General features: G+C 43.6%; 1 long non-coding RNA gene across 2 annotated transcripts; it reads left to right on the top strand.

The window, feature by feature from the left end:
- Nucleotides 1-7629: 7629 nt before the first annotated feature.
- Nucleotides 7630-8620, top strand: lncRNA:CR45115 (long non-coding RNA:CR45115). Of its 2 annotated transcripts, NR_124822.1 has the most exons (2): nucleotides 7630-8072; nucleotides 8124-8620. It is a non-coding gene; the product is annotated as a long non-coding RNA:CR45115 (long non-coding RNA). The 2 variants fall into 2 exon arrangements; NR_124823.1 differs by having other exon boundaries at nucleotides 7630-8620.
- The last annotated feature ends 1613 nt before the right edge of the window (nucleotides 8621-10233 follow it).

The following is a 10233-nucleotide window of genomic DNA, read 5'->3' as shown; positions in this document are numbered from 1 at the left end:
TACCAAAGTATAGAATTAATAACATTTTTTGTGGAGTAAGTTGAATAAAGTTAGACAGTAAGATGTAACACATATTTACCAACATTTTCTTCTCTGTGCTCAGATTCCCTACACATCGACCACGGATACTCCCTCCTGGCAATTCCTGAGTGTTGTCTGTTGATTTTATGTGCACGCCAGGAATTTGTAAATTTAAAATGCCCGAGATGCCGAGCTGAGAGGAGTTGCAACCACACCCGTTTGCCGCCTGGAAATACGGGAAAACTATGCATGGACAACTGAACTTTGACCTGTTTGCACATCGGGGAGAGCTTAACCGGAGTTAAGGAGCTATCGGATCTCGGACTGCGATTTGTTCGCCGCTCCTGGCGATTACTTGTTTACCAGCATCAAACAACTTAACTACTTGCTGGTTCGGATCCTGTTCCTGCCCTCCACCGATTGCTATCGTTGCCCGGGCAAATCAACTGTTTATTTGTCAAATACGCATTACAGCTAAAAGCACCAGCTGAACAGTGGAGAAGCCAATAAAACATGGCTGTGATTTCCTTTGAGTCAACAAAGCAACACATCCACGCACCCACACAAACACATACAAAGCCCAAAAGCGCTGACAGTGCACATATGTGTGGGAGAAGGAAAATGCTGCCACCACTTGTAAATTTTCCTTTCTCCGAAGCGAAGGACAAACGCCCCGCACATAAAGACGTTGACACTCTTGATATTTTAGGCGTTAAGAATGGCATCGATACAAAAAAAAAGAAAAGAAAAAAAAACAAGGCCGGAAAGAACAACACCAAAGTGACCCCATCTTGACCATTGTCCGCCTCCTTTGCTCTATAAACAATTTTCACTGTCCTATCGATGGTTTTTTGGGGCCAATTCCTTTGGGTAGCGCATTTGTGCTGCACTTATGTCGGCCTAATGAAGATAACAGCATAATTTGGAACGGAAAAGTTTCCTCTTCTCGGGGAAATCAGAGTTCAGGGAAAAATTGGTTGCTTTGGGTGGCTTCCCGTTCATGTGATTTGTCTTTTCGATTGGTTGACATTTGATAGCTGGAAGCTGTTAGGTGTTAAGTGAGTGATATGGGGCAGTAACTGGGATAATTTGTTGGGTTTGCTTGTTTCTGGAGGGGAATTCGCAGCCAATTGATAATGTTGACCAACAGAGATGACCTCAACGGAAGTCGGTGGTCATAAAAAAGGAATCAACAGATACATTTTGGGAGAAATAATTTTGGCATATAACATTGATAAGTAACTGTGAAAAGTTGTTATCAATCACTTTAATGTATTTTATCGTAATTAATACACTCAATATTTTATAATAATATACAAAAAATGTTGGTAGTACGATGTTTCTACAGAATAAGTCATTTCCACATATGCCACATACTTGTTTGTTATTTGTGCAGATTCTTGTGTATCTATAATATATTCTCCGTACTAAGCTCATATGTATATTATCCCCTAATATCCTACTTTTGTTCAAAGGACTCCTTCTTTCTTCTTCCATGGCATTCAATTCCCCTTCCCCAATTTCGATTTCTCCCCGTGTACCTATCTGAACTTGTGTTGTTCTTATTGTTGGTTCACCTTAGCCAATATCCACATCTTGCCCCATCCTTGGTATAAGCAAATTTCTGCTGACAAGACACAAAACATGCAGAAATCGAAGTAAAATGTTGCTCCTAGAATTTCCCTTTTGTTCAGCTAGCTATGTGTTGTTGCTGATGGCATCTTTGTTGCTATTGTTGCTATTGTTGTTGCTGTTATTGCTATTGCTTGAGCCAATTTACTGACAATTTCCAAGCACTCTCTGCTCTTGGCTCCAATCTAAGCGAATTCAGTCTACGCCACATATACGTGCAACAACAGCCGTGATGATGACGAGTTCTGCCAGGCTCCATCTCCAGTTTCCCGATCCCAGTACTCTGCCAACCCCCTTTTGGCCAACGCCTTTGTTAGCTGAAATTTAATGAAGTTGGTTTAATTGAAGTATGGCTGGGTCTTTCGCCCTCGCTTGATTGTCTCCCCCACTCCTTTCAGCCATTCTGTTGACTGTTTAATTTTACAAATTTGCTACGCAGACAACAGACAACAAGCAGTGTAAAGCATTTTTTCCAGCTCTCGATGCAAGCTGGCAACCTCCTTTGCATCCATTTAGGGCATGTTGAATGGGCCGGGTTACCTGACGAACCATCCGACCAACTGACTCAGACTCTGACTGGCACTCAAACCCGAATCGAAAGAGCAGCCAAGGAGCCAAGAAGCCACATCCACGTAGAGTGGCTCCGTGTCCGGGTTTTGTGTATGTGCAAGTGTCACAGTAACCATACGACACACACGCAAATATTTTCACGAATTCATTCTCTGTCATTTGCTGCATGCCACAGTGTGCTTCAAAATTATTTTTTCGCATTTTACTAGGGGCCAGCAGACGTAGATGGGCCCTACCTGGACGACTGCCAGACGCGGTACACTGCGAACAAAGGATACTTAACTAAGGTGAAGTTAAGTGGAGTCGGGGTTTGAAAGTCATGCACCTTATGCATTTTAAAGTCTCTAAGAAAGTTTTGTTAGGTAGTACGGCACCTACTGTGAAAGATTATTGGGAGCTTGTCCCTAGATAAACATTTTTTTTCTCCCAGTGCACTTAGGAGGCCTGTAGGGCCTTCAGGCATCCATCAGTTTCACTTAATATTGACGCCAAATATGCGCGCAATGCTGGCAAAACGATACGAGAATGGAAGGAGGAGCAGGAGTAGCTGGAGGAGGAGCCACGTACCCCAGAAGGGGAAAGCAGGAGTTGGAGGCCTCATCATCATCATCAGCAGCAAGAACGCCATCAGTCGAGGACGAGTCCAAAAGCAGGAACTGTAGCTCGAGCTGGAGGAGAACTCGCTCGAAACATTTTGCTGTGACATTCATTAATTATTTTATATGGAATTCTACGCATTGCCACGTACGCGCTGGCGACATGAAACATGTCTCTAGGCCTCATCCTCCAGCCTGCATCCTCCTTCTGCAATCCAGCAACAAGCTACGTGCAACTTGCAACCTGCAGCCTGCAACATAGACGGCCATTTAGCTATATCAATTAGAGGGCTACCAGTTGGGCTCATCGCCGCAGACGCCGCCAAGCTGTAGACCCCCATTGATAACCACTCCGCGGTTTGGGCCTCCCGTCTCGAAATTAACTTGGTCATCTTGCTGCACTTGAGTGCGAGATGGAGATGGAGCCGGGAATTGTCTGCGCCACTTCAGGGCCCATTTTGCGGTCCCAATCGCGGGAGTTTTGGCTCCAGGTTTCGGTTTTGTAGTGGCTGAGCAAACAGCCCAAACAACCAAAACGGCAGCCAGAAGTGTCTCATGTCTCGAGTTTAGAGTTTTGAGTTTCCAGTTTCCAGTTCTGAGCCTCCGATCTCGTCCAGTCACTAAATAAGCACTCGGTGCCTCGAGATCGGGAGCCGCACATTGAGTCATCACCAACATCATCATCCTCATCATCGGCAATCAACGGGTCTCGAGCTCTCGAGTGCAGTTTTCAGATGGAATTGGATGGCATGGCAGGGATGCATGCCAGTTGAACAAAAGGCGTGTAACAAATATTAACAATGAAAATAATAATATTCGAATCGAAACGGAATCGTTGGTGAATGAACCTGGGCTAGGGATTCTACTTATGTATATATGTACTGAGCAGATCATGATCGGGCAGTTATCGGTTGTTATTGGCGTCGCGTCGAGATCGAAAGGACTGGCTACGTAAACACGTGTTAATGAGTGGACCACGGCGAGTCTGAATGGAAATGGTTTGTGTTTTTACTCGGCGGGATTCTTTGTGGGTGGGCCGTCCTCCGTCGTCGACGGCCTCTGTCCATCTCCCTTGCTCAGCGGAAGTCTGGAGCTGGCAAATTGATAAACGCCATTGGCAACAGTATCCCCCAGTATTCCCCAACCGCTGCTTCGCTTGGCCAACGAAGCATGCTCGGTCCTCTCGCAATGGAAATGGCAAAATGGAATGGGCTTAGATGCTCAGGGATGCAGGAATATTAAGGTTTCTATTGGGTTTCTATTTGGGTATCAGTTATTATTGTATATTATTTTCCTACGATACATTCATTTGGTTTTGAATATAGAGAGTAATACCCTTAAGCGTTTCACACTTTTCAAACTAAGTTATCTTATTTGGAGTTCGGAAGCCACTGCATCCCTGGATCTCTGGCCTCATCGCTGTTCGCCCCGGAAAATGAAAGTCTTTCTACGCTGCCACAGTTATGAAACATGTCGCAAAAGATTCCGGCGCTCGAACAGGTAATTGGATTGACACTTTTGGGTTTTGTGACGTGGATGTGGATGTGGACGACGATGTGGATGAGTCGTGGTGGCATAAGGATGGGTCTGGTCTGGTCTGGGTCTGTTGCCATAGCCATATAGCCACATAGCTCTGGCTAAAAGCAATGGCGTCGTTGTTTTCTGGCGGCAAGAGGAGCGAGTTGATGAGGCATTTGTCGCTTGTCGTTTGGTTGGTGGTTGCTTTCAGACTCTGGCAGTCGATGATTGCGTTAGTTCTTGATGGAGAAGATGGGGCGGTGACGAGGGGCTGCCTCAAAATTGAGGCTCGCGGGCACAGTCCTCCCACAGTCCCCACCCACAACTCATCCTCATCCTCATCCTTATCCGCCACCCCCACCATCTTTTCTTGCCACTTTCCCCTTAACTTTGGCTGATTGGCAGATAGAGTGGGGTGATTCTATCTCTCTTAGTTTGCCCGGGTGTTTTGAAGTTTGGAATAGAAATAATTGTTGCACTGTTTTCTAATTTTCCAACGTCAAAAGTTCCCCTAGTCCTACCATTTTGTTTACTCAAAGCACGCGACTGTGTTTTGCGAGGGTTGGCCCGATTTTCGTTGGATATTTAATGCCTCGGCAAATCAATGCGGCGCCTGCCTTCAAATATTTGGTGATTTATTTTTAATATGCCTTAAAAATATTTACTTAGCTTAAGTTTGGCCACTCCACTGGACAAAGACAGCGATGGGTGGGTTGGTGGCGATTTTGAATGGAGGGTCGTGAATATATTTGCTTCGTGACAGCGCAAACATTGAAAGGATTTGCCAAAAAACAAAAAAATATTGTCGAAAAAAATGGCAACAATGAATAGAAAAGAGGGAAGAAAGGGCTAGTGATGGGTCAGCATGTGCCCATTTCTTTAATTAGACTAAAATGAATTGTAGCAGATTTGCAAAAGATTTTGTGAATTTATATGTTAATAATGCAAATGAATCATGACTATGTACTATGTACTATTAACATTTATATTCAATTTGATAGACTTGGATTAATTTACTTGTGGAATAACCAAGAAGGTGTCTTTCGCTTAGAAAGTTTAATTGTACTTTGTCGTTTCTTGGATTATTTTCAAGCAACAGACTTGGAAAATATTTATTTTTCCCACTTCAAATCGTGATTCACGCTTCTTGTTCATCACCAAGTGGAATCAGCGATGGCCAAACTGTCTGCTATTACTTCAATAGACAGACAATTTGTCCATTTCGCTGACGTCCAAACCTGACGACACTTTTTTGCATTTGCCCGATGCGATGGGTGTCCAAATTTATGGCGATAACTGTCGATAGTTGGCAGTAGCGAGCGAGTGTGTGCGAATGTTGCTCAACAGGCGTTGTAGAAGTCGCCGTTCAGCAGGGCTAAATGCGACTTACGTAAGCAGACAGCCGGCTAAAACAGCAGCAGCAGCAGCAGCAACAGCAACAGCAACTGCAGCAGCAGCAATTCAATGTTGCTGTCAAGCCTTGTTCTCCAAAATCGCCTCCTTGGCTCCCCCTGTATCCACAGATCTAGTCTCAGACATCAGCCATTCAGATAAAACATCGCACCGTGGGTTGATTCTCCAGTTCTACAGTTGCAGTTGCTGTTACTGCAGTTGTTGCTGCGGCTGCTGCTGCGAGAAATGAAGGTCAAATTGTTGTTGCCATTTGACATTTCATATTATAAACTTGTGCAAACAAAAACAAAGGCAAAAAATAGATAGAAAAAATCGAAGACCGCTGATAGTTGTCTAATGAGAAAATATTTTAAACGTTTTTACACGCTTCCTTTGCAAATTTATCCAAGCTAAACATTTGACTTTGAACGCGACATTGTTGCTGTTGTTCATGTTATTGTTGTTGTTGTTGTTGTTATTATTGTGGTTGTTGTGGCAGTTGTTGTTGCCATAGAAGTTGCTGCTCAGCTGCAACAATTACGCGATTTATATCGTTAAGCATTCCACGATTCGGTTTGAGCTGGTTTCCATTAAGCCGTCCCAAAGTCAAGGACCACAAATTGCTGGCACAAAATATTGTAGTTTTTGGCCAAAAGATTCTCAATTAGTGCAAGTGTTTTTGGGTTAAATTGGTGGCTTCAACGGCACATTAATTTGATGAAATATTACTAAATAATTTATAATATTATTTCATAAGAAACATTTTACTTACTCGACAGAAATATTTGCATGCTAGTATCGTTATTCCAATTATCCGTTTGAGTGATATCTTCATGGTTAATGACCAAAATTCCAATTCACCCCCAACCACTTGTGGCTGTCGCTTTTCCTGCTGTGAGAATTAGACAAGACATTTGACCCCAGAGTGGCTCTCAATCACCTCGTTGAACAGTGAGAGGTCAAATCTGCGGCTAATCAGCCAGCTGCTTTCGCCTGACCCATAAATAAATCAAGGCTCACCCCTGCTGAATTCATAATAATATTGCTATACCCATGTGTCAGGAGTTTTCCTTGGCCGAGGAAAAATTACGTCTTTCATTAAGTTTTGGCCAGGCAAAGGTCATTAATTATTTTGAACTTTGCGTTGGCGGTCAAGTCGTTCGAGTCCAGTCGTTTCGAGCATTGAATTGAGTACAGGCTGTGCCTAATGAGCGTAAGATACGGATACGCAGGGGCATAACCCACTGATTAGGATATGGATTCGGACTAGTCCGACTAGATTAATGTTAGTTTTGGGGGGGCTGACCGGGGTCTTAATTACCGAACGCGCCCGTGCGATAAAACTTATCAATGCCACCGTTCCACGGCCTAGTGTACACATTGATTTATAGCACGTTATATATTATTTAACTATATCTGCGGCGTGTAATCGCCGGGGCGCTTACATTTGGCGCTCACTGTGCCGGGCAAAAAAAAAATGGGAAAAATAATAAAATCGAAAACCAGTTACAAGCCGCCGTTGTTGCTGTTATTTCTCATGTTATTTATAGCTAATTAATAAAACTTATAATGCAATTCCACAATTTAGAATAGAAAGCGCAGTCTGCGATATAAATAAAAGCCCAGCAAACAATTAACAGGTATGGCGGAGGGATCCAAAACATGTTCGCAAGTCACGCTGCGAAAATCGCTAAATATCTTCCTGTTTAATCATACAATAAATCATCGTTGCATGTTGCGGCTTTTTATTGTATTAGCTTGTGATCTGTGTGAAAACAAGTTCTAAATTCAATGGAAATTCAAATGCGCGGCTTAGAGCCCTTCTCGGCGCTTCTCAAATGCTTAACGTGAGAGTGAAGTGCTAATCTGACTTATGATACATTCAGATGTCATAATCGCGATATTAATGCATATACCTATATAAAACAATATTACCAGCCTAGAACTGAGAGCTTTATATTAGCACACCTACTGTGAGTGGCTAGTAAAACCCATTCTGCAGCGCAATTTCTCGATGCCATAATTAATTGATTGCCGCCAGATAGTTTCTCCGTCGAGTTTCCCGTTTCTCGGAATGCATTTGCAAGCCACCAGTTGACCCTGGGACCCATCTGGTGATGGTACTCACAACTTACAACTCACAGCTCGCAAACACACACCCAACCCCGCAAACAAAACAGTTGGCTAATTAAACGAAAGCTTCCTCTGATCAAACATTGATTGTGCATTAAACTGCTGGCCAAACAAGCAAATATTCGGGCCCAAACAAAGCCTACTCGCCAACAATTGTGGACAAATTGTGGGTGAATTAGCGTCTCGGCCGGGGCGCAAGTGTAAATATTTGTATGGTCTCGAAATGAGCTTGAATCCCAAACTGATTCAAAAATGTAACAGATTGCACTAGGCCACACCTACGAGCGAAATATAAAATCAAGCCAAGGAGGCTGGCCCACCAAGTCAACCCTCGGGACATAACTCGGATAGCTCCGGTGGCAGGAAGCGACTAATTTGAGCAACCCTTGTGGCCGGGCAAACACCTCAGCGCACCAGATCGAACAAAGCCAAGGCCAAAACAGAAATTGGAGTTGACATGTGTATCCTTTTCATTAACTCGCGACGCCAGCGCCGACAGGCTGTGTGGTCCTGCGGCATATCCCGTCCAAATGCTCTCCACAAAGGCAACTTTCAACAAGTCAGAGCGGGATTTTGGTGGTAAAAACTTTTTATTACCCTATATGTTTTGTAAAGAATTTTAAGACTTATAGTTTACCGAACATTTATCTTAAAAGAGTTGCCAAGTATGTATTACATCTAAGTTTCGATCACAAACCATCTAGAGCAAGATATTTTGTTTACACCTATAACTATTTAATAAACAATATTTTCAAATTAATAATGATGATTGTACTATAAATCGTGTACCATAATTTCTATATGTCTTTACGATGCCAAACAGCCGGGCATACCCTTTTAGACTCCCACTCCTCCCCACTCGCTTGAAATTCCCAAAACAAAAAAAAACCTAAAATTGAGTTGTAACAGGGCGAGTTTTAGCCAGTTGCTCCGAGGACGAGTCGTCGAGAGCTGTCAGCTCGAGCTGGCGAACTGATGCCCACTGACAGCTACACCCCCCGATCCTGTCGACCGTTTTAAAGTGTCCTGCGGGGGTGGGAGTTCCCAGGATTCTGGACGGGGGATATACGCAATATTTGCCATTTGACGACCGCAAATTTGATTGCATTTCATGGTTTAGTGGCGCGTAGGTACAACAACGAGTGGAGAGGCTGTGGCAACAACCACCGCATTTATTAAAACATAATTCAAAAATTTCGACAGCCCTGAGCGCAACAACCACCAACACAGGAACACCAACAATATACGGGGGAGACAACAATGCCACATCATTCTGATGTTTAAAAATTTGATTTAAACACTTTAAATTGGATTATGCTGTAGGCAAATTTTCTTCCGTTCATTCTGTTCTTTTTGACCGACGTAATTGCGACATTTGTGTGTGGGTGAATGTCTCTCAATAATGACAGCCCCTTCAGAATTTGAGGTTTTATTTTTTCCGTTTGGTATTTCTACAAGGAGTAAGGCGATGGGTGAGGAAAAAATGCTGAGAGGAGCCGGAGGAGGCAAGCGGGCTAATAATGACACTTAGTATGCGGCATGCAACGTAACATCCGACCAAGCACGAGCCATCATCGTCGTCCTCGCCATCGCCGCATGCATTTAATTGCCAAAAATAAGAGCGGCAACAAAAAGCAGCTAGGAAAACAACAACATACACTCGACAAAACCACAGAAAAGCGTGTACAATGTGCACATATAGGGCGTCATTTTCCAAACACACAGAAACAACACAGGCACAAACAACAACAGCGGCAGGACACATAAAGTAACGCTCAAGTCGACCCAAATGCATGTGACACGCCAAAACAAAACCACGGAAAAATACCCACAAGTGGGGAGGCTATGAGTCGGAATTTCGAATTTCAAATACCTCGCAAAATTATGAGGACGAAAGGGGTAAACAATGGGATTTGCGAAAATTATGTTGACAACTTGAGGGCGCTTTTTTTCTTTCAGTATCCTTGTAAATGTTTTATGCATACTGGTGTTACTATATTTGCAATGACATAAATTTATTTATAGTGATTTATCGTATATCATGTTATGTATTTCCCATACCTCACCAATATACCCCGTTTATACCCCTTTTTTCAAAGAGCAAAATATAAGAAACAAGGACCCAGGCAGCGCGAATCCTCTGCACGAGTCAATGAGGCGTCAAACTTGCTACGCGCCACGAAAGTTGTAAAATTTTACATGGCCCCCGAAGAAACACAGGTGCCCACGCCCACCCCTCTGCCCTCTACCACCACTTAGCTCCCCTTCTTTCCAGAACCCCCCTAGGCCCCCTCAGCCAACGAGAAGCACACACATGTGCTCTTAATTGCATAAGCCTTGGGGTAGCGGTTTGGTTGGTTGGCAAACGCAA

The sequence above is a fragment of the Drosophila melanogaster genome, chromosome 3L, assembly GCF_000001215.4.
Source record: "Drosophila melanogaster chromosome 3L".
Taxonomy (NCBI): domain Eukaryota; kingdom Metazoa; phylum Arthropoda; class Insecta; order Diptera; family Drosophilidae; genus Drosophila; species Drosophila melanogaster.
Note: the sequence above shows the minus strand (reverse complement) of the source record. Positions and strands in the feature narration are given on the sequence as shown.